The sequence below is a fragment of the Tachyglossus aculeatus genome, chromosome 1, assembly GCF_015852505.1.
Source record: "Tachyglossus aculeatus isolate mTacAcu1 chromosome 1, mTacAcu1.pri, whole genome shotgun sequence".
In the NCBI taxonomy this organism is placed as follows: domain Eukaryota; kingdom Metazoa; phylum Chordata; class Mammalia; order Monotremata; family Tachyglossidae; genus Tachyglossus; species Tachyglossus aculeatus.
In genome coordinates this window covers 8,115,401-8,141,140 of record NC_052066.1, presented here as the reverse complement: position 1 = coordinate 8,141,140, position 25,740 = coordinate 8,115,401, and the positions used below count along the sequence as shown (strand labels likewise).

General features: G+C 48.3%; 1 protein-coding gene across 1 annotated transcript in view; it reads right to left on the bottom strand.

Annotated features, from left to right (window-relative positions):
- NHEJ1 (non-homologous end joining factor 1) overlaps window positions 1-25,740 on the bottom strand; it is a 201,126-nt gene that overhangs the window by 72,705 nt on the left and 102,681 nt on the right. The gene's annotated exons all lie outside the window — the stretch shown is intronic.

Here is a 25,740-nt window from a genome sequence, read left to right as displayed (position 1 = left end):
TCTCTCAAGGCCTTCCGACGGCTGCTCCCGGAGGGCCGGACTCTCCCTCGAGGGGCGTCCGGCCCCGTTCCCCCCCCATTCCCGCCCCGTTCCCCCCTTCCCAGCCCCTCCCGAAGCCCCCAGAGAAGGAAACAAGGAAACCCTGCTACCGGGTCCCGGAGTATCCTGGGAAAAGCCCGAACAGACGCTCATTCAGGCCCAGGGAGGACGGCGGCCCGCCACACAACACTCCTTTGACGAACGCGAGCCGTGGGGGGAAAAGAGCCTCTATAATTAACAGAAACTGTCACAGGCGTTGGGGGCCCGGGCCGCGTCCTGGGCCCGACCACTTGAAAAGGGCCCGTCTTCGCGGAGAAGGCCGGGGTCTGTGCGCGGGGGCTCCGGGCCCGCCCGCCGTCCTCCGAAACGCCAAACCTCAGCTTAATCGCCCTCCGCCGAGGGGGCTCGGGGGGCCCGGGCACCAAGACGAGGAGTCCCTTGCAGCCGGTTTTCAATTAGGGCCTAATTAGAAAGGGAGGCGGTGGTGGTATTACAGAGGCCGGGGCCTGGGCCTTCCACTTGAAAGGCGTCCTGATTAGAGGGGACTTGGGGGGTGACCTTGCTGGGCGCTCGGTGGGGCGGGGTGGGGGACCGGAGCGGGCGGGCAGGGGGGAATGACACACCGAGAATCGGGAATCGGACCCAAAGCCACCAGCTCCTCGCCCCTCTCCGATTCCGGGCCCCTCAATAATAATAATAATCAATCAATCGTATTTATTGAGCGCTTACTGTGTGCACAGCACTGGACTAAGCGCTTGGGAAGTCCGGGTTGGCAACATCTGGAGACGGTCCCTACCCAACAGCGGGCTCGCAGTCTAGAAGGAGGAAATCAATCAATCAACCAATCAATCATATTTATTGAGCGCTTACTGTGTGCACAGCACTGGACTAAGCGCTTGGGAAGTTCAAGTCGGCCACATCTAGAGACGGTCCCTACCCGACAGCGGTCATTTGTTAACTAGGTGCCCGGATGGTATCTGTTAAGTGCTTAACTAGGTGCCAGGCACTGTATTCATTCATTCATTCAATCGTATTTATTCATTCATTCATTCAATCGTATTTATTGAGCCCTTACTGGGTGCAGAGCACTGGACTAAGCGCTTGGGAAGTCCAAGTTGGCCACATCTAGAGATGGTCCCTACCCAACAGCGGGCTCACAGTCTGGAAGGGGGAGATGGACGACAAAACAAGATGTATTAACAAACTAAAATAAACAGAATAAATATGTACAAATAAAATAAATAAATGGTATTAATTCATTCATTCAATCGTATCTATCGAGCGCTTACTGTGTGCAGAGCACTGGACTAAGCGCTTGGGAAGTCCAAGTTGGCAACATATAGAGACGGTCCCTACCCAACTGTGGGCTCACAGTCTAAAAGGGGGAGACGGAGAACCAAACCAAACATGCTAACAAAATAAAAAAATAAATAATGGTATTTGTTAAGCGTCTACTATGTGCCAGGCACTGTTCTAAGTGCTGGGGGGATACAAGGCGATCAGGTTGTCCCACGGGGGGCTCACAGTCTTACTCCCCATTTTACAGATGAGGGAACAGGGGCACAGAGAAGTGAAGTGACTTGCCCAAAGTCACCCAATGATACTAATAATAATGATGGTATTTCATTCCTTCATTCATTCAGTCGTATTTATTGAGCGCTTACTGTGTGCAGAGCACTGGAATAAGCGCTTGGGAAGTCCAAGTCGGCAACATCTAGAGACGGTCCCTACCCGACAGCGGTCATTTGTTAACTAGTTGCCCGGATGGTATCTGTTAAGTGCTTAACTAGGTGCCAGGCACTGTATTCATTCATTCATTCATTCAATCGTATTTATTGAGCGCTTACTGTGTGCAGAGCAGTGGACTAAGCGCTTGGGAAGTCCAAGTCGGCCACATCTAGAGACGGTCCCTACCCGACAGCGGGCTCACAGGCTAGAAGGGGGAGACGGACGACAAAACAAGACGTATTAACAAAATAAAATAAATAGAATAAATATGTACAAATAAAATGAATAAATGGTATTCATTCATTCATTCAATCGTATTTATTGAGCGCTTACTGTGTGCAGAGCACTGGACTAAGCGCTTGGGAAGTCCAAGTTGGCAACATCTAGAGATGGTCCCTACCCAACAGCGGGCTCACAGTCTAAAAGGGGGAGACAGAACAAAACCAAACATACTAACAAAACAAAAAAATAAATAATGGCATTTGTTACGCGCCTACTATGTGCCAAGCACTGTTCTAAGTGCTGGGGGGATACAAGGTGATCAGGTTGTCCCATGGGGGGCTCACAGTCTTACTCCCCATTTTACAGATGAGGGAACGGAGGCACAGAGAAGTGAAGTGACTTGCCCAAAGTCACCCAATGATACTAATAATAATGATGGTATTTCATTCTTTCATTCATTCAGTCGTATTTATTGAGCGCTTACTGTGTACAGAGCACTGGACTAAGCGCTTGGGAAGCCCAAGTCGGCCACATCAAGAGACGGTCCCTACCCAGCAGCGGGCTCACAGTCTAGAAGGGGGAGACAGAGAAGAAAACAAAACATATTAACAAAATAAAATAAATAGAATAAAAATGTACAAATAAAATAAATAAATAAATGTTATTCATTCATTCAATCGTATTTATTGAGCGCTTACTGTGTGCAGAGCACTGGTCTAAGCGCTTGGGAAGTCCAAGCTGGCAACATCTAGAGACGGCCCCTACCCAACAGCGGGCTCACAGTCTAGAAGGGGGAGACAGAGAACAAAACAAAACATATTAACAAAATAAAATAAATAGAATAAATACGTACAAATAAAATAAATAAACAAATGGTATTAATTCATTCATTCGATCGTATTTATTGAGCGCTTACTGTGTGCAGAGCACTGGACTAAGCGCTTGGGAAGTCCAAGTTGGTGACATATAGAGATGGTCCCTACCCAACAGTGGGCTCACGGTCTAGAAGTTGCTCCCGGTCACGGCCGGAACAGAGGGTCCTCCCTCGAGCCCCCCGCCCCCCGGATGATGATCCTTGAGGATGGGTCCGGCCAGAGGAGCAATCAATCAATCAATCAATCAATCAATCGATCGTATTCATTGAGCACTTACTGTGTGCAGAGCACTGTACTAAGCGCTTGGGAAGTCCAAGTTGGCAACATCTAGAGACGGTCCCTACCCAACAGTGGGCTCACAGTCTAAAAGGGGGAGACAGAAAACAAAACCAAACATACTGGGACCGTCTCTATATGTCGCCAACTTGTACTTCCCAAGCGCTTAGTCCAGTGCTCTGCACACAGTAAGCGCTCAATAAATACGATTGAATGAATGAATTAATGCATTTATTCATTTGTTTTATTTGTACATATTTATTCTATTTATTTTATTTTGTTAATATGTTTTGTTTTGTTGTCTGTCTCCCCCTTCTAGACTGTGAGCCCACTGGTGGGTAGGGACTGTCTCTAGATGTCGCCAACTTGGACTTCCCAAGCGCTTAGTCCAGTGCTCTGCACACAGTAAGCGCTCAATAAATACAATTGAATGAATGAATGAATACTAACAAAATAAAATAAATAGAATAGATATGTGCAAGTAAAATAAATAAATAAATAGAGTAATAAATCTGTACAAACATATATACATATATACAGGTGCTGGGGGGAAGGGAAGGAGGTAAGATGGGGAGCAGCGCGGCCTAGTAGGAAGAGCCCGGGCCTGGGGGTCAGAGGACATGGATTCTAATCTCTGCTCCGCCACACGTCTACTGTGTGACCTCGGGCAAGTCGCTTCACTTCTCTGTGCCCCGGTGACCTCACCTGGAAAATGGGGCTGAAGACTGTGACCTCCACAGGGGACAACCTGATCACCTTGTATCTACCCCAGCGCTCAGAACGGTGCTTGGCACACAGTAAGCGCTTAAAAATACCACAATTATTTTATTATTATTATTATTATTATAGGACCTGGGTTCTCATCCTGGCTCAGCCACTTGTCCGCTGTGTGACTTTGAGCCAGTCATTTCACTTCTCTGGGCCTCAGTTCCCTCATCTGGAAAACGGGGATGAAGACCGGGAGCCCCACGGGGGACAACCTGATCACCTTGTATCTACCCCAGTGCTTAGAACAGTGCTTGGCACATAGTAAGCGCTTAAAAATATCACAATTATTTTATTATTATTATTATTATTATTATTATAGGACCTGGGTTCTCATCCTGGCTCAGCCACTTGTCAGCTGTGTGACTTTGGGCAAGTCACTTCACTTCTCTGGGCCTCCGTTCTCTCATCTGGAAAATGGGGATGAAGACTGTGAGCCCCACGGGGGACAACCTGATCACCTGGCATCTAACCCAGCACTTAGAACAGTGCTTGGCACATGATAATAATAATAATAATAATAATAATAATGGCATTTATTAAGCACTTACTATGTGCAGAGCTCTGTTCTAAGCGTTGGAATAGCAAGCACTTAATAAAAACCATTATTATTGTTGTTGTTATTATTATCATTATTATTATTATTATTATCCCCACTCTGCCACTTGTCTGTGGTGGGAATTCATTTCATTGCTCTGTGCCTCAGTTCCCACACCTGTAAAATGGGGATGAAGACTGTGAGCCCCACGTGGGACAACCTGATTACCTTGTATCCACCCCAGTGCTTAGAACAGTGCTTGGCACAGAGTAAGAGCTTAATAAATACTATTATTATTATTATTATCCCCACTCTACCTCTTGTCTGTGGTGGGAAGTCATTTCATTTCTCTGTGCCTCAGTTCCCTCATCTGTAAAATGGGGATGAAGACTGTGAGCCCCACATGGAACAACCTGATTACGTTGTATCCCCCCCAGCACTTAGAACAATGCTTGGCACAGAGTAAGCGCTTAATAAATACTATTATTATTAACCCCACTCTGCCACTTGTCTGTGGTGGGAAGTCATTTCATTGCTCTGGGCCTCAGTTCCCACATCTGTAAAATGGGGATGAAGACTGTGAGCCCCATGTGGGACAACCTGATTACCTTGTATCCCCCCCAGTGCTTAGAACAGTGCTTGGCACAGAGTAAGCACTTAATAAATACTATCATTATTATTATTATTATTATCCCCACTCTGCCTCTTGTCTGTGGTGGGAAGTCATTTCATTGCTCTGTGCCTCAGTTCCCTCACCTGTAAAATGGGGATGAAGACTGTGAGCCCCACATGGGATGACCTGATTACCTTGTATTCATCCCAGCGCTTAGAACAGTGCTTGGCACAGAGTAAGCACTTAATAAATACCATTATTATTTATTATCCCCACTCTGCCACTTGTCTGTGGTGGGAAGTCATTTCATTGCTCTGTGCCTCAGTTCCCTCACCTGTAAAATGGGGATGAAGATTGTGAGCCCCCCGTGGGACCCGAGACTCATAATACCCCAGTGCTTAGTACAGTGCCTAGCACATAGCGCTTAGAAAATACCCTTTAAAAAAAGGAGAGAGAAGGGGAGGAGGGGAGAGGGGAAGGAGAATAAAACGGAGGAGAGTTAAGCAGCTTGGCATAGTGGCCAAAGCCCCGGCCTGGGAGTTCTAGTCATGGGTCATGGGTTCTAGTCCCGGCTCCACCACTTGTCAGCTGGGTGACCTCGGGCAAGTCACTTCACTTCTCTGGGCCTCAGTGACCTCATCTGGAAAATGGGGATGAAGACCGGGAGCCCCCCGTGGGACAGAGATTGTGTCGAACCTGATTTGCTCATTCATTCATTCTTTCAATCGTATTTATTGAGCGCTTACTGTGTGCAGAGCACTGGACTAAGCGCTTGGGAGGTACAAGTTGGCAACATACAGAGACGGTCCCTACCCAACAACGGGCTCACAGGCTAGAAGGGGGAAAAATAACAATGATGGCATTTGTTAAGTGCTTACTCTGTGCCAAACACTGTTCTAAGCACTGGGGAGATACAAGGTGATCAGGTTGTCAATCAGTCAATCAATAAATCATATTTATTGAGCACTTACTGTGTGCAGAGCACTGGACTAAGCGCTTGGGAAGGACAAGTTGGCAACATATAGAGACGGTCCCCACCGAACAGTGGGCTCACAGACTGAAAGAGGGGCTCACAATCGTAATCCCCATTTTCCAGGTAAGAATAATAATAATAATAATAATAATAATGGTATTTATTAAGCGCTTACTATGTGCCAAGCACTGTTCTAAGCACTGGGGAGGTTACAAGGTGATCAGGTTGTCCCACGGGGGGCTCCCAGTCTTCATCCCCATTTGACAGATGAGGGAACTGAGGCCCAGAGAAGTGAAGGGACTTGGCCAAAGTCACCCAGCTGACAAGTGGTGGAGCCGGGATTTGAACCCATGACCTCTGATTCCAAAGCCTGGGCTCTTTCCACTGAGCCACGCTGCTTCTCCAATGAGGTAACTGAGGCACAGAGAAGTTAAGTGACCTGCCCAAAGTCACATAGCTGACAAGCGGCGGAGCTGGGATTCGAACCCACGACCTCTGACTCCCAAGCCCGGGCTCTTTCCACTGCTTAGTACAGTGCCTGGCACATAGTAAGCGCTGAACAAATACCGTTATTATTATTCTTATTAAAGGAGGTGGAAGGGGAGGAAAGGGGAGAGGAGGACTATTGAAAGGAGAGGCTTGGGGAAGAGAAGTTTAGGGAGAATAATAATAATAATAATGATGATAGCATTTATTAAGCGCTTACTATGTGCAAAGCACTGTTCTAAGCGCTGGGGGGGTTACAAGGTGATCAGGTTGTCTCACGGGGAGCTCACAGTCTTCATCCCCATTTTACAGATGAGGTCACTGAGGCCCAGAGAAGTGAAGCGACTTGCCCAAAGTCCCACACCTGACAATTGGCGGAGCCGGGATTTGAACCCATGACCTCTGACTCCAAAGCCCGGGCTCTTTCCAACTGAGCCACGCTGCTTCTCCAGAAGACGCAAGGGTGAGGAGAGGAGAGGTGAGGTGAAGTGGAGAGGAGGGAAGGGGAGGGAAAGGGAGAAAAGGAAATCAATCAATCAATCAATTTATTGAGCGCTTACTGTGTGCAGAGCACTGTACTAAGCGCTTGGGAAGTACAAGTTGGCAACATATAGAGACGGGCCCTACCCGACAGTGGGAAAGGAAGGAAGCTAGTTGTGGATACGGGATGCATTTAACAACTCTATTTTATTGTACTTCTTCTAAGCGTGGCTCAGTGGAAAAAGCCCGGGCTTGGGGGTCAGAGGTCATGGGTTCTAATCCTGTCTCTGCCACGTCTGCTGTGTGACCTTGGGCAAGTCACTTAACTTCTCTGAGCCTCAGTGACCTTACCTGGAAAATGGGGATGAAGACTGTGAGCCCCACGTGGGACAACCTTCATTCATTCATTCAACTGCATTCACTGAGCGCTTACTGTGCGCAGAGCGCTTGACTAAGCACTTGGGGAGTACAAGTTGGCAACTTATAGAGACGGTCCCTACCCAACAGCGGGCTCACAGTCTAGAAGGGGGAGACAGAGAACAAAACAAAACATGTTAATAAAATAAAATAAATAGAATAGTAAATATGTACAAGTAAAATAAATAGAGTAATAAATCTGTACAAACATATATATCCAGGTGCTGTGGGGAGGGGAAAGAGGTAGGGTGGGGGGGAAGGGGAGGAACCTGAGCACCTTGTATCCCCCCCAACGCTTAGAATAATAATAATAATAATAATAATGATGGCATTTATTAAGCGCTTACTATGTGCAAAGCACTGTTCTAAGCGCTGGGGAGGTTACAAGGTGATCAGGTTGTTCCATGGGGGGCTCACGGCCTTAATCCCCATTTTCCAGATGAGGGAATTGAGGCACAGAGAGTGAAGTGACTTGCCTAAAGTCACCCAGCTGACAAGTGGCGGAGCTGGGATTTGAACCCATGACCCGGGCTCTTTCCACTGAGCCACACTGCTTCTCTAATGTGATTGATTGATTGATTGAGAGGTGGCAGGGAAGAGGAGGAGAGGAAAGAACAGGATAGGACAATTGAGGTGAGGAGAGAAAAAGAGTGAGGAGGAGGAGGAAGGTGAGAGAAGAGGAGTAGAGAGGGGAAGAGCAACGTGGCTCAGTGGAAAGAGCCCGGGCTTTGGAGTCAGAGGTCATGGGTTCAAATCCCGGCTCCGCCATCCGTCAGCTGTGTGACTTTGGGCAAGTCACTTCACTTCTCTGGGCTTCAGTGACCTCATCTGGAAAATGGGGATTAAAACTGTGAGCGCCTCGTGGGACAACCTGATCACCTTGTAACCTCCCCAGTGCTTAGAGCAGTGCTTTGCACATAGTAAGTGCTTAACAAATGCCATTGTTATTATTATTATTATTATTAAGAGAGCAGAGGAGAAGAAAGGAGAGAAGACAGGAAGGAGAAGAGAAGGGAGAAGAAGAGAGAAGCAGAAGAGGTGAGCTTCGAACTGTGCTTGACACATAGGAAGCGCTTAACAGATAATTCATTCAAACGTATTTATTGAGCGCTGACTGTGTGCACAGCACTGGACTAAGTGCTTGGGAAGGACAAGTTGGCAACATCTAGAGACAGTCCCTACCCAACAGCGGGCTCACAGTCTAGAAGGGGGAGACGGACAACGAAACAAAACATGTAGACAGGTGTCAAAATCGTCAGAACAAATAGAACTAGAGCTATAGGCACATTAACAAAATAAATCGAATAGTCAATATGTACAAGTAAAATAAATAGAGTAATAAATCTGTACAAACATATTCATTCATTCATTCATTCAATCGCATTTATTGAGCGCTTACTGTGTGCAGAGCACCGGACTAAGCGCTTGGGAAGTCCAAGTTGGCAACATCTAGAGCCGGTCCCTACCCAACAGCGGGTTCACAGTCTAGAAGGGGGAGACAGACAACAAAACAAGAGACATGAACAAAATAAAATAGACTAAATATGTACAAGTAAAATTCATTCATTCATTCAATCGTATTTATTGAGTGCTTACTGTGTGTGGAGCACTGTACTAAGCGCTTGGGAAGTCCAAAATAAATAGAATAAATATGTTCAAGTAAAATAAACAGAGTCATGAATCTGTACAAACATATATACATATATACAGGTGCTGTGGGGAGGGGAAGGAAGTAGAGCAGGGGGGATGGGGAGGAGGAGAGGGAAAAGGGGGCTCAGTCTGGGATAAAAATTATGGTATTTCAATCAATCAATCAATCAATTGTATTTATTGAGCGCTTACTGTGTGCAGAGCACTGGACTAAGCGTTTGGGAAGTACAAGTTGGCAACATCTAGAGACAGTCCCTACCCAACAGTGGGCTCACAGTCTAAAATGGGGAGTTTTAGACTGTTTGTTAAGAGCCTACTATGTGCCAGGAACTGCAATAAGCCCCGGGGTGGATCTAAGCGAATTGGGGCTCACGGTCTTAATCCCCATTTTTCAGATGAGGTAACTGAGGCTATTTTATTTTATTTTATTTTATTTTGTTTTGTTAGTATGTTTGGTTTTGTTCTCTGTCTCCCCCTTTTAGACTGTGATCAGGTTGTCCCACGTGGGACTCACAGTCTTAATCCCCATTTTGCAGATGAGGGAACTGAGGCTCAGAGAAGTTAAGTGACTTTCCCAAGGTCACAAAGCACTTCTGTCCCTCTCCGTCCTTTATTTATTTAATAATAATAATAATAATAATGGCATTTATTAAGCGCTTACTATGTGCAAACCACTGTTCTAAGCGCTGGGGAGGTTACAAGGTGACCAGGTTGTCCCACGTGGGACTCACAGTCTTAATCCCCATTTTGCAGATGAGGTAACTGAGGCTCAGAGAAGTTAAGTGACTTGCCCAAGGTCACACAGCACTTCTGTCCCTCTCCGTCCTTTATTTATTTAATAATAATAATAATGGCATTTATTAAGCGCTTACTATGTGCAAACCACTGTTCTAAGTGCTGAGGAGGTTACAAGGTGATCAGGTTGCCCCACGTGGGGCTCACAGTCTTCATCCCCATTTTACAGATGAGGGAACTGAGGCACAGAGAAGTTAAGTGACTTGCCCAAAGTCACACAGCTGACACTTGGTAGAGCCGGGATTCGAACCCGGGATTCAGGATTCTATTCATGCCTGTCTCCCAGTCTAGACCGTCAGCTCCTTGTGGGAAGGGAATGTGTCTACTGACCCAGTTACAGTATAGTCTCTCAAGCGCTTACTACACTGCTCTGCACGTAGTAAGTACTCAATAAGTACAGTTGATCGACTTGATTGATCGATTGACTCTAGACTGTAAACTTGTTGTGGGCAGGAAACCTGCCTACCAACTCTGTTGTACTGTAATAATGATGGCATTTGTTAAGCGCTTACTATGTGCCAGGCACTGTACTAAGTGCCGTAGTCGGATACAAGTGACTCGATTTGAACACGGTCCCTGTCCCCCATGGGGCTCACAGTCTCAATTCCCATTTTACAGAGGAGGAAACTGAGGCCCTGAGAAGTAAAGTGACTTGCCCAAGGTCACCCAGCAGACAAGAGGCAGAGCCTGGATTAGAACCCATGACCTTCTGACTCTCAGGCCCATGCTGTATCCACTACGCCATGCTGTTTCTCATGCGGTCCTCTCCCCGGTGCTTAGTACAGTGCTTTGCCCACAGTAAGCACTCTATAAATGCCACCGATTGACTGAGAAGACAAGGAGAAGGAGAAGAGGGAGGGGAAGAAATCAGAGGAGAAGAGAAGGAAGGAGAGGAGGAGGAGGAAGAAGAGGAGGAAGAGGGAGAGGAGAGAAGAGAAGAGAAGGAGAGGAGGAGGAGAAAGAGGGAGAGAAGAGATAAGAAGAAAAGAAAGAAGAGAAGAAAGGAGAGAAGGAAGAGGAGGAAGAAGGGGAGGACAGAAGAAGAGAAGAGGAGGGAAGGGAAGGGAAGGGAAGGGAAGGGAAGGGAAGGGAAGGGAAGGGAAGGGAAGAGAAGAGAAGAGAAAAGAGAAGAAGAGAAGAGAAGAGAAGAGAAGAGAAGAGAAGAGAAGAGAAGAGAAGAGAGGAAAGGAGAGGAGGAGGAGGAAGAAGAGGAAGAAGAGGGAGAGGAGAGAAGAGAAAAGGAGAGGAGGAGGAGGAGGAGAAAGAGGGAGAGAAGAGACAAGAAGAGAAGAAAGGAGAGGAGGAGGAGGAGGAAGAGGAGGAAGAAGGGGAGGACAGGAGAGAAAAGAGAAGAAAGAAGAGAAGAAAGGAGAGGAGGAGGAGGAAGAAGAGGAGGAAGAGGGAGAGGAGAGAAGAGAAAAGAAAAGAAGGAGAGGAGGAGGAGGAGAAAGAGGGAGAGAAGAGAAGAGACAAGAAGAGAAGAAAGGAGAGAAGGAGGAGGAAGAAAGGGAGGACAGGAGAGAAGAGAAGAGAAGAGAAGAGAAGAGAAGAGAAGAGAAGAGAAGAGAAGAGAAGAGAAGAGAAGAGAAGAGAAGAGAAGAGAAGAGAAGAGAAGAGAAGAGAAGAGAAGAGGAGAGGGGAGGAGAGGAGAGGAGAGAGGAGAGGAGAGGAGAGGAGAGAGGAGAGGAGGAAGAGGAGGAAGGGGGGAGGAGAGAAGAGAAGAAAGGAGAAGAGGATGAGAAGAGAAGAAAGGAGAAAAAGAGGAGGAGGAGAAGGAGGAGAAAGTGGGAGAGGAGAGAAGAGAAGGAGAGGAGGAGGAGGAGGAGGACAAGGAGGAGGACAAGGAGCAGGAGGTGGGGACCCAACCCCACCCCACTACCTGGGCACCATCCAACGCCAACATCCAACACCCGTCCACATGTTTTGTTTTGTTGTCCGTCTCCCCCTTCTACACTGTGAGCCCACTGTTGGGTAGGGACTGTCTCGAGATGTTGCCAACTTGGGCTTCCCAAGCGCTTAGTACAGTGCACTGCACACAGTAAGCGCTCAATAAATACGACTGAATGAATGAATGATGCCTGTCTACTTCAATGAATCAATCATATTTATTGAGCGCTTACTGTGTGCAGAGCACTGGATTAAGCGCTTGGGAAGTACAAGTCATAACATATAGAGATGGTCCCGACCCAACAGTGGGCTCACAGTCTAGAAGGGGGAGACAGAGAACAAAACCAAACATATTAACAAAATAAAATAATAAAATAGATAAGTGCAAGTAAAATAAATAAATAGAATAATAAATATGTACAAACATATACACATATATACAGGTGCTGTGGGGAAGAAAAGGAGGTAAGATGCGGGGGATGAAGAGGGGGATGAGGGGGAGAAGAAGGAGGGGGCTCAGTATGGGAAGGCCTCCTGGAGGAGGTGAGCTCTCAGTAGGGCCTTGAAGGGAGGAAGAGAGCGAGCTTGGCGGATGGGCAGAGGGAGGGAGGGCATTCCAGGCCCGGGGGAGGACGTGGGCCGGGGGTCGATGGCGGGACAGGCGAGAGCGAGGCCTAACGGGGAGGAGATTAGCGGTAGAGTGGAGGGTGCGGGCTGGGCCGGAGAAGGAGGGAAGGGAGGTAAGGTAGGAGGGGGCGAGGGGATGGATGGATGGACAGCCTGGAAGCCCAGGGTGAGGAGTTTCTGCCTGATGCGCAGATTGATTGGTAGCCACTGGAGATTTTTGAGGAGGGGAGTAACATGCCCAGAGCGTTTCTGGACAAAGACAATCCAGGCAGCGGCATGAAGTATGGATTGAAGTGGGGAGAGACACGAGGATGGGAGATCAGAGAGGAGGCTGATGCAGTAGTCCAGACGGGATAGGATGAGAGCTTGAACGAGCAGGGTAGCGGTTTGGATGGAGAGGAAAGGGCGGATCTTGGCAATGTTGTGGAGCTGAGACCGGCAGGTTTTGGTGACGGCTCGGATGTGAGGGTTGAATGAGAGAGCGGAGTCGAGGATGACACCGAGGTTGCGGGCTTGTGAGACGGGAAGGATGGTAGTGCCGTCCACAGAGATGGGAAAGTCAGGGAGAGGGCAGGGTTTCGGACGGAAGACAAGGAGTTCAGTCTTGGACATGTGGAGTTTTAGGTGGCGGGCAGACATCCAGATGGAGATGTCCTGAAGGCAGGAGGAGATGCGAGCCTGGAGGGAGGGGGAGAGAGCAGGGGCAGAGATGCAGATCTGGGTGTCATCAGAGATGATAGCTGAAGCCATGGGAGCGAATGAGGTCACCAAGGGAGTGAGTGTAGATCGAGAACAGAAGGGGACCGAGCACTGAACCTTGGGGAACCTCCACAGTAAGGGGATGGGAGGGGGAGGAGGAGCCTGCAAAAGAGACTGAGAATGAACGACCGGAGAGATAAGAGGAGAACCAGGAGAGGACGGAGTCTGTGAAGCCAAGGTCGGCTAGCATGTTGAGGAGAAGGGGGTGGGCCACAGTGTCGAAGGCAGCTGAGAGGTCGAGGAGGATTAGGATAGAGTAGGAGCCTTTGGATTTGGCAAGCAGGAGGTCATTGGTGACCTTTGAGAAGGCAGTTTCCGTGGAATGTAGGGGACGGAAGCCAGACTGGAGGGGGTCGAGGAGAGAGTTGGTGTTGAGGAATTTGAGGCAGCGCATGTAGACGACTCGTTCAAGGAGTTTGGAAAGGAATGGTAGGAGGGAGATGGGACGATAACTAGAAACTAGAAGGTGAGGTGGGGTCAAGAGAGGGTTTTTTTAGGATGGGAGAGACATGGGCGTGTTTGAAGGCAGAGGGGAAGGAACCAGTGGAGAGTGAGTGGTTGAAGATGGAAGTTAAGGAGGGGAGAAGGGACGGAGTGAGAGATTTCATGAGATGAGAGGGAATGGGGTCAGAAGCACAGGTGGCCGGAGTAGCACTTGAGAGGAGGGAGGAGAGCTCCTCTGAGGAGACTGCGGGGAAGGATGGGAGAGTAGCAGACAGCGTTGAGAGCCGGGGGGTTGCAGAAGGCGCGGGAGTGACTTTGGGGAGGTCGGACCTGATGGATTTAATTTTATTAATGAAGAAGGAGGCCAGATCGTTGGGGGTGAAGGAAGGAGGAGGGGGAGGAACCGGGGGCCTGAGAAGGGAGTTGAATGTACGGAAGAGCTGACGGGGATGATGGGCACGGGTGTCAATAAGGGAGGAGAAATAATTTTGTCTGGCAGAGGAGAGGGCTGAGTTAAGGCAGGAAAGGATTGAACGAGGTTGGCACGGTGTTTAGACTTTTGCCAGCAGCGATCGGCAGCTCGAGCATAAGAGCGAAGGAGGCAGACGGTGGCAGTGATCCAGGGCTGTGGGTTAGTGGTGCGAGAGCGGCGAAGGGAAAGGGGAGCGAGGGAGTCGAGCTGAGCAGAAAGCGGAGAGTTAAGAGCAGTAATCTGCGTTGAATTGAGAGCTTAGTACAGTGCTCTGCACACAGTAAGCGCTCGAGCCCATAGTACAGAATAGCTCCACACACGGAGTGAGCTTGATTCATTCAATTAATAGTATTTATTGAGTGCTTACGGTGTGCAGAGCACTGGACTAAGCGCTTGGAAAGTACAGTTCAGACATATTCAACCCACATATTTAATCTCTCAATCGACCGACAGTATTTATTGAGGGCTTACTATGTGCAAGCGCTTAGCACAGTGCTCTGCACACAGTAAGCACTCGAACCCATACTACGGCACAGCTCTATGCACGGAGTGAGCTTGATTCATTTGTTCCTTCATTCAATCGTATTTATTGAGCACTTACCGTGTGCAGAGCACTGGACTAAGCGCTTGGAAAGTACAGTTCAGACATATTCAACCCACATATTCAATCTCTCAATCGACCGACGGTATTTATTGAGGGCTTACTATGTGCAAGCGCTTAGTACAGTGCTCTGCACACAGTAAGCGCTCGAACCCATAGTACAGCATAGCTCTACGCACGGAGTGAGCTTGATTCATTCATTTAATCGTATTTATTGAGCGCTTACTGTGTGCAGAGCACTGGGCTAAGCGCTTGGAAAGTACAGTTCAGACATATTCAACCCACATATTCAATCTCTCAATCGACCGACGGTATTTATTGAGGGCTTACGATGTGCAAGCGCTTAGTACAGTGCTCTGCACACAGTAAGCGCTCAAGACCATAGTACGGCATAGCTCTATGCACGGAGTAAGCTTGATTCATTCATTCCTTCATTCAATTGTATTTATTGAGCGCTTACTGTGTGCAGAGCACTGGACTAAGCGCTTGGAAAGTGCAGTTCAGACAGATTCAACCCACATATTCAATCTCTGAATCAATCGATGGTATTTATTGAGGTATTTATTGAGTGCAGAGCACTGCACTAAAGCGCTTGGGAGAGGACAATACAAAAGAATTAGCAAACGCGTCCTGCCCATAATGAAGCAGCATGGCTCAGTGGAAAGAGCCCTGGCTTTGGAGTCAGAGGTCATGGGTTCAAATCCCAGCCCCGCCAACTGTCAGCTGTGTGACTTTGGGCAAGTCACTTCACTTCTCTGGGCCTCAGTTCCCTCATCTGGAAAATGGGGATGAAGACTGTGAGCCCCCCGTGGGACAACCTGATCACCTTGTAACCTCCCCTGTGCTTAGAACAGTGCTTTGCACATAGTAAGCGCTTAATAAATGCCATCATCATCATCATCATCATGTCTGCTGTGTGACCTTGGGCAAGTCACTTCACTTCTCTGGGCCTCAATGACCTCATCTGTCAAATAGGGATGAAGACTATGAGCCCCCCGTGGGACAACTGGATCACCTTGTAACCTCCCCCATGCTTAGAACAGTGCTTTGCACATAGTAAGCGCTTAATAAATGCCATCATCATCATGTCTGCTGTGTGACCTTGGGCAAGTCACTTCACTTCTCTGGGCCTCAGTGACCTCATCTGTCAAGTGGGGATGAAGACTGTGAGCCCCCCATGGGACAACTGGATCACCTTGCAACCTCCCCCGTGCTTAGAACAGTGCTTTGCACATAGTAAGCGCTTAATAAATGCCATCATCATCATCATCATGTCTGCTGTGTGACCTTGGGCAAGTCACTTCATTTCTCTGGGCCTCAGTTCCCTCATCTGTCAAATGGGGATGAAGACTGGGAGCCCCCCGTAAGACAACCAGATCACCTTGCAACCTTCCCAGCGCTTAGAACAGTGCTTTGCACATAGTAAGCGCTTAATAAATGCCATCATCATCATCATCATGTCTGCTGTGTAACCTTGGGCAAGTCACTTCACTTCTCTGGGCCTCAGTGACCTCATCTGTAAAATGGGGATGAGGACTGTGAGCCCCCCGTAGGACAACCTGATCACCTTGTAATCTCCCCATCGCTTAGAACAGTGCTTTGCACCTAGCAAGCGCTTACTAAATGCTATCATTATGATTATTATTATTAATGAGCTTATCATTAAATAAGCTCCCATTAAATAATTCCCTTCAAAGCCCTACTGAGAGCTCACCTCCTCCAGGAGGCCTTCCCACACTCAGCCCCTTCCTTCCTCTCCCCCTTGACCCCCTCTCCATCCCCCCATCTTACCTCCTTCCCCTCCCCAAAGCACCTGTATATATGAATATATGTTTGTACATATTCATTACTCTATTTTATTTGTACATATTTATTCTATTTATTTTATTTTGTTAATATATTTGGTTTTGTTCTCTGTCTCCCCTTTGTACATATTTATTACTCTATTTATTTTACTTGTACATATTTATTCTACTTATTTTATTTTGTTAATATTTTTTGTTTTGTTGTCTGTTGCCCCCTTCTAGACTGTGAGCCCGCTGTTGGGTAGGGACCGTCTCTAGATGTTAACCTGATCACCTTGTATCCTCCCCAGTTCCCAAGTGCTCAGTCCAGTGCTCTGCACACAGTAGGCACTCAATAAATACGACAGGATGAATGAATGAACAACCTGATTCATTCATTCATTCATTCATTTGTATTTATTGAGCGCTTACTGTGTGCAGAGCACTGTACTAAGCGCTTGGAAAGTACAATTTGGCAACAGATAGAGACAATCCCTACAGTAAGCGCTCAATAAATACGATTGGATGAATGAATGAACTACCTGGTCACCTTGTATCCTCCCCAGTTCCCAAGCACTCACTCCAGTGCTCTGCACACAGTAAGCGCTCAATAAATACGATTGGATGAATGAACGAACAACCTGATCACCTTGTATCCTCCCCAGTTCCCAAGCGCTTAGTCCAGTGCTCTGCACACAGTAAGCGCTCCATCAATACGACTGAATGAATGAATGAACAACCTGATCACCTTGTATCCTCCCCAGTTCCCAAGCGCTTAGTCCAGTGCTCTGCACACAGTAAGCGCTCAATAAATACGATTGAATGAATAAATGAACCCGATCACCTTGTATCCTCGCCAGTTCCCAAGCACTTAGTCCAGTGCTCTGCACACAGTAAGCGCTCAATAAATACGATTGAATGAATAAATGAACCCGATCACCTTGTATCCTCGCCAGTTCCCAAGCGCTTAGTCCAGTGCTCTGCACACAGTAAGCGCTCAATAAATACGATTGAATGAATAAATGAACCCGATCACCTTGTATCCTTGCCAGTTCCCAAGCACTTAATCCAGTGCTCTGCACACAGTAAGCGCTCAATAAGTACGATTGGATGAATGATTGAACAACCTGATCACCTTGGATCCTCCCCAGTGCTGAGAATAGTGCTTTGCGCATAGCAAGCGCTTAATAAATGCTTAATATTATTATTATTAATGAGCTTATCCTTAAATCCTGTCAGTTCGACCTTCACAACATCGCTGCCATTCGTCCTTTCCTTACGATGGATACGACTGATTGATGATGATGATGATGATGATGATGATGATGATGATGATGATGATTGATTGATTGATTTCCTGTCTATCCAAACGGCTACTACACTAATCCAGGCATTTCTCCACTCCCGCCCTGAGGACTGTATCAGCCTCCCCGCCGACCTCCTGGCCTCCTGTCTCTTCCCACTCCAGCCCAGACTTCACTCTGCTCCCCGCATAATCAATGCCATTATTATTATCATTATTATTATTATTAATCATTAGAAGCAGCATGGCTCAGTGGACAGAGCCTGGGCTTTGGAGTCAGAGGTCCTGGGTTCGAATCCCGACTCCACCACATGTCTGCTGTGTGACCTTGGGCAAGTCACTTCACTTCTCTGAGCCTCGGTTCCCTCATCTGGAAAATGGGGATGAAGACTGGGAGCCCCCCGAGGGACAACCTGATCACCTTGTAACCCCCCCAGCGCTTAGAACAGTGCTCTGCACATAGTAAGCGCTTAACAAATGCCATCATTATGATTATTATCATTTCTCTACAAAAACGTTCAGTCCACATCTCCCCACTGGGCAAGACCCCTCGAGGGGTTACCCATCCATCTCCTCATTGGACAGAAACTCCTCCCTGTTGGCTTTATTCATTCCTTCCTTCATTCAATCAATCGTATTTATTGAGCTCTTACTGTGTGCAGAGCACTGGACTAAGCGCTTGGGAAGGACAAATTGGCAACATATAGAGACAGTCCCTACCCAACATTCATTCATTCATTCAATCGTATTTATTGAGCGCTTCCTGTGTGCAGAGCACTGGACTAAGCGTTTGGGAAGGACAAATTGGCAACATAGAGAGACGATCCCTACCCAACATTCATTCATTCATTCAATCGTATTTATTCATCATCATCATCATCATCAATCGTATTTATTGAGCGCTTACTGTGTGCAGATCACTGGACTAAGCGCTTGGGAAGTACAAGTTGGCAACATCTAGAGACGGTCCCAACCCAACATTCATTCATTTATTCATTCATTCAATCGTATTTATTGAGCGCTTACTGTGTGCAGAGCACTGGACTAAGCGCTTGGGAAAGGCAAATTGGCAACATATAGAGACGGTCCCTACCCAACATTCATTCAGTCGTATTTATTGAGCGTTTACTGTGTGCAGAGCACTGTACAAAGCGCTTGGGAAGTACAAGTTGGCAACATGTAGAGACGGTCCCTACCCAACATTCATTCATTCATTCAATCATATTTATTGAGCGCTTACTGTGTGCAGAGCACTGGACTAAGCGCTTGGGAAGGACAAATTGGCAACATATAGAGACGGTCCCTACCCAACATTCATTCATTCATTCAATTGTATTTATTGAGCGCTTACTGTGTGCAGAGCACTGGACTAAGCGCTTGGGAAGTCCAAGTCGGCAACACATAGAGATGGTCCCTACTCAACAGCGGGCTCACAGTCTCACCACTTATGGCCATATCCATCATTTATTTATTTATGTTAATGCCCGTCTGCCCCTCTAGTCTGTAAGCTCACTGTGGGCAGAGAATGGGTCTGTTATATTGCTGTGTCGTACTCTCCCAAGCGCTCAGTACAGTGCCCTGCACGTGGAAAGTGCTCCATAAAAACGACTGGATGATTGACAGAAGCCCATCAGGTCCCACATGTCCCTAAGTAGGAGGGACAACAGGTAATAATAATGTTAGTACTTGTTAATCAATCAATCAATCGTATTTATTGAGTGCTTACTGTGTGCAGAGCACTGTACTAAGCACTTGGGAAGTTAAGCGCTTACTATGTGCCAAGCACTGTTCTAATAATAATAATAATAATAATGGCATTTATTAAGCGCTTACTACGTGCAAAGTACTGTTCTAAGCACTGAGGAGGTTACAAGGTGATCAGGTTGTCCCAGGGGGGGCTCACAGTCTTAATCCCCATTTAACAGATGAGGTAACTGAGGCCCAGAGAAGTGAAGTGACTTGCCTAAAGTCACCCAGCTGACAAATGGCAGAGCCGGGATTTGAACCCATGACCTCTGACTCCAAAGCCCGGGCTCTTTCCATTGAGCCACGCTGCTTCTAAGCGCTGGGGGAGACATGAGGTCATCGGGTGGTCCCCCGTGGGGCTCACAGTCTTCACCCCCATTTGACAGATGAGGGAACTGAGGCCCAGAGAAATGAAGTGGTTTGCCCAAGGTCACACAGCCGACAAGCGGTGGAGCCGGGATTCGAATCCACGACCTCTGACTCCCAAACCCGGGCTCTTTCCACTGAGCCACGCTGCTTCTCTACTGAAGCGGATGAGGGAGCTGAGGCCCGGAGAAGTGAAGTGACGAGAAGCAGCGTGGCTCAGTGGAAAGAGCCCGGGCTTGGGAGTCAGGGGTCGTGGGTTCGAATCCCGGCTCTGCCAGTTGTCAGCTGGGTGACTTTGGGCAAGTCACTTCACTTCTCTGAAGCCTCAGTTCCCTCATCTGTAAAATGGGGATGAAGACTGTGAGCCCCGCGTGGGACAACCTGATCTCCTTGTAACCTCCCCAGCGCTTAGAACAGTGCTTGCACATAGTAAGCACTTAATAAATGCCATCTTTATTATATTATTATTATTATTATTATCATTATTATTATTATTATTATTATCTAAGCAGAGATTAGAACACAGGTCCTCTGACTCCCAGGACTGACTGTTTCCGCTAGACCCAGCTGTTTCCAACTCCGCTGGAGAGTCCGACTCTAATGCTGGACTAATCTAAACTAATCACTCTAATCTAATCTAATCAATAAATCCGACTGAATGAATAATGTCCTCTCCCAAACGTTCAGCACAGTGCTCTGCCCACGGTAGACGTGGAAGCTCTTTGAGGGCAGAGATTGTGTTTACCAGCTGTACTGGACGCCCTCGAGCCCATAGTACGGCATAGCTCTACGCACGGAGTGAGCTTGATTCATTCAACCGTATTTATTGAGCGCTTACTGTGTGCAGAGCACTGGACTAAGCGCTTGGGAAGTACATAAATGCCACTCAGGGATCGATGGTCCCTCCCGGCTACGCCCTCCCCATTCATTCATTCATTCATTCATTCATTCAATCGTATTTATTGAGCGCTTACTGTGTGCTGAGCACTGTACTAAGCGCTTGGGAAGTCCAAGTTGGCAACATATAGAGACGGTCCCTACCCAACAGTGGGCTCACAGTCTAGTCCATCAATCCATCGATCCTATTTATTGAGCGCTTACTGTGTGCAGAGTGCTGTACTACGTGCTTGGGAGAGTAATAATAATAATGATCACTGTGGTGCTTGGTAATAATGATGGTATTTGGGGTTTTTTTGTTTTGTTTTTGTTTTAATGGTATTTGTTAAGCGCTTACTTTGTGCAAAGCACTGTCCTAAGCGCTGGGGAGGTTACAAGGTGATGAGGTTGTCCCACGGGGGGCTCACAGTCTTCATCCCCATTATACAGATGAGGTCACTGAGGCACAGAGAAGTGACTTGCCCAAAGTCACACAGCTGACAGTTGGCGGAGCCAGGATTTGAACCCGTGACCTCTGACTCCAAAGCCCGGGCTCTTTCCACTGAGCCACCCTGCTTCTCTTCGCTTTGTTAAGTGCTTACTCTGTGCCAAGCACTGTTCTAAGCGCTGGGGAGGTTACAAGGAAATCAGGTTGTCCCACGCGGGGCTCACGGTCTTCATCTGCATTTTACAGATGAGGGAACTGAGGCTTCAGAGAAGTGAAGTGACTTGCCCAAAGCAACACAGCTGGAGTCAGAGGTCATGGGTTCAAGTCCCGGCTCCGCTACTTGTCAGCTGGGTGACTTTGGGCAAGTCGCTTCACTTCTCTGGGCCTCAGTTCCCTCATCTGGAAAATGGGGATTAAAATTGTGATCCCCCCTGTGGGACAACCTGATCACCTTGTAACCACCCCAGTGCTTAGAACAGTGCTTTGCACATAGTGAGCGCTTAACAAATATCAACATTATTATTATTATTCTCTGGGCCTCAGTTACCTCGTCTGTAAAATGGGGATGAAGACTGGGAGGCCGCCGTGGGACAACCTGATCACCTTGTAACCACCCCAGTGCTTAGAACAGTGCTTTGCACATAGTAAGCGCTTAACAAATATCAACATTATTATTATTATTCTCTGGGCCTCAGTGACCTCATCTGGAAAATGGGGATGAAGACTGGGAGCCTGCCGTGGGGCAACCTGATCACCTTGTAACCTCCCCAGCACTTAGAACAGTGCTTTGCACATAGTAAGCGCTTAACAAATATCAACATTATTATTATTATTCTCTGGGCCTCAGTGACCTCATCTGGAAAATGGGGATGGAGACTGTGATCCCCCTGTGGGACAACCTGATTACCTTGTAACCTCCCCAGTGCTTAGAACGGTGCTTTGCACATAGTAAGCGCTTAACAAATATCAACATTATTATTATTATTCTCTGGGCCTCAGTGACCTCATCTGGAAAATGGGGATGGAGACTGTGAGCCCCCCGTGGGACAACCTGACTACCTCGTAACTTCCCCAGCGCTTAGAACAGTGCTTTGCACAGAGTAAGCACTTAATAAATGCCATAAAAAAAAAAAGTGGCGGAGCTGGGATTAGAACCCACGACCTTTGACTCCCAAACCCGGGCTCTTTCCACTAGGCCCCGCTGCTTACTATGTGCCAGGCAGTGTACTAAGCGCTGGGGTAGATACAAGCAAATCAGGTTGGACACAGTCCCTGCCCCACAAGGGGCTCACAGTTTTAATCCCCATTTTCCAGATGAGGGAACTGAGGCCCAGAGAATGGAAGTGACCCGCCCAGGGTCACCCAGCAGACAAGCGAGAAGCCGTGTGGTTTCGGGGCAAGAACCTGGGCTTGGAAGTCAGAGGTCGTGGGTTCTAATCCCACCTCTGCCACTTCATCATCATCATCATAATAATAATAATAATAATAATAATGGCATTTATTAAGCACTTACTATGTGCAAAGCACTGTTCTAAGCGCTGGGGAGGTTACAAGGTGATCAGGTTGTCCCACGGGGGGCTCACAGTCTCCATCCCCATTTTCCAGATGAGGTCACTGAGGCCCAGAGAAGTTGCCCAAAGTCCCACAGCTGACAATTGGCGGAGCCGGGATTTGAACCCGAGACCTCTGACTCCAAAGCCTGGCCTCTTTCCACCGAGCCACGCTGCTTCTCTTGTCAGCTGGGTGACTTTGGGCAAGTCCCTTCACTTCTCCGGGCCTCAGTGACCTCATCTGTCAAATGGGGACTAAAACTGTGAGCCCCCACGTGGGATGACCTGATTACCCTGTATCTCCCCCGGCGCTTAGAACAGTGCTTGGCACATAGTAAGCGCTTCACCAATAACACCATCATTATTTTATTATTATTATTATTACTGTGAGCCCGTTGTTGGGTAGGGACCGTCTCTATATGTTGCCGACTTGTCCTTCCCAAGCGCTTAGTCCAGTGCTCCGCGCACCGTAAGCGCTCAATAAATACGATGGAATGAATGAATGAATGGTGGAGCCGGGATTAGAACCCTCAGCGTGGCTCAGTGGAAAGAGCCCGGGCTTTGGAGTCAGAGGTCATGGGTTCGAATCCCGGCTCTGCCACACGTCCGCTGTGTGACCTTGGGCAAGTCACTTCACTTCTCCGGGCCTCAGTTCCCTCATCTGTAAAATGGGGATTAAGATTGTGAGCCCCACGTGGGGCAACCTGATCACCTTGTATCCCCCCCAGCGCTTAGAACAGTGCTCTGCACATAGAAAGCGCTTAACAAATACCACCATTATTATTATGTAGACAGGTGAATTAAGCGCTTACTATGCAGAAGCCCAGAGAAGCAGTGTGGCTCAGTGGAAAGAGCCCAGGCTTGGGAGTCAGAGGTCATGGGTTCAAATCCCGGCTCCTCCAATTGTCAGCTGTGTGACTTTGGGCGAGTCACTTCACTTCTCTGGGCCTCAGTGACCTCATCTGTCAAATGGGGATTAAGATTGGGAGCCCCCTGTGTTAATATGTTTGGTTTTGTTGTCTGTCTCCCCCTTCTAGCCTGTGAGCCCACTGTTGGGTAGGGACCATCTCTAGATGTTGCCAACTTGGACTTCCCAAGAGCTTAGTACAGTGCTCTGCACACAGTAAGCACTCAATAAATACGATTGATTGATTGACCGTCTCTATATGTTGCCAACTTGAGCTTCACAGACTCCGTCCTCTCCTGGTTCTCCTCTTATCTCTCCGGTCGTTCTTTCTCAGTCTCTTTTGCAGGCTCCCCCTCCCCCTCCCATCCCCTTACTATTGGGGTTCCCCAAGGTTCAGTGCTTGGTCCTCTTCTGTTCTCGATCTACGCGCACTCCCTCGGTGACCTCATTCGCTCCCACGGCTTCAACTATCATCTCTACGCTGATGACACCCAGATCTCCATCTCTGCCCCTGCTCTCTCCCCCTCTCTCCAGGCTCGCATCTCCTCCTGCCTTCAGGACCCTGCCCTCTCCTTGACTTTCCCGTCACTGTAGACGGCACTACCATCCTTCCCGTCTCACAGGCCTGCAACCTTGGTGTCATCCTCGACTCCGCTCTCTCGTTCACCCCTCACATCCAAGCCGTCACCAAAACCTGCCGGTCTCAGCTCCACAACATTGCCAAGATCCGCCCTTTCCTCTCCATCCCAACCGCTACCCTGCTCATTCAAGCTCTCATCCTATCCCGTCTGGAATACTGCATCAGCCTTCTCTCTGATCTCCCATCCTTGTGTCTCTCCCCACTTCAACCCATACTTCATGCTGCTGCCCGGATTATCTTCTCACCCTGGGCTTCAAGGCCGTCCATCACCTCACCCCCTCCTCCCTCACCTCCCTTCTCTCCTTCTCCAGCCCAGCCCGCACCCTCCGCTCCTCCACCGCTGATCTCCTCACCGTACCTCGCTCTCGCCCGTCCCACCATCGACCCCCGACCCACGTCCTCCCCCGGGCCTGGAATGCCCCCAATCCCTCTGCCCATCCGCCAAGCTGGCTCTCTTCCTCCCTTCAAGGCCCTGCTGAGAGCTCACCTCCTCCAGGAGGCCTTCCCACTCTCAGCCCCCTCCTTCCTCTCCCCCTCGTCCCCCTCTCCATCCCCCCCATCTTACCTCCTTCCCTTCCCCACAGCACCTGTATATATGTATATATGGTTGTACATATTTATTACTCTATTTATTTATTTTATTTGTACATATCTATTCTATTTATTTTATTTTGTTAGTATGTTTGGTTTTGTTCTCTGTCTCTCCCTTTTAGACTGTGAGCCCACTGTTGGGTACGGACTGTCTCTAGATGTTGCCAATTTGTACTTCCCAAGCACTTAGTACAGTGCTCTGCACATAGTAAGCGCTCAATAAATACGATTGATGATGATGATGATGATGATGACATCTCCATCTGGATGTCTGCCCGCCACCTAAAACTCAACATGTCCAAGACTGAACTCCTTATCTTCCCTCCCTCTCCCTGACTTTCCCTGTTGACGGCACTACCATCCTTCCCGTCTCACAAGCCCGCAACCTCGGTGTCGTCCTCGACTCCGCTCTCTCGTTCACCCCTCACATCCGATCCATCATCAAAACCTGCCAGTCTCACCTCTGTGACATTGCCGAGATCCGCCCTTTCCTCTCCGTCCCAACCGCTACCCTGCTCGTTCAAGCTCTCATCCTATCCCGTCTGGACTACTGCACCAGCCGTCTCTCTGATCTCCCGTCCTCATGTCTCTCCCCACTTCAATCCATACTTCACGCCACTGCCCGGATTGTCTTTGTCCAGAAACGCTCTGGGCCTGTTACTCCCCTCCTCAAAAATCTCCAGTGGCTAACAATCAATCTGCGCATCAGGCAGAAACTCCTCCCCCTGGGCTTCCAGGCTGTCCATCCATCCATCCATCCATCCCCTGGCCCCCTCCTACCTCACCTCCCTTCTCTCCTTCTCCAGCCCAGCCCGCACCCTCCGCTCCTCCGCTGCTAATCTCCTCACCGTACCTCATTCTCGCCTGTCCCACCATCCTCCC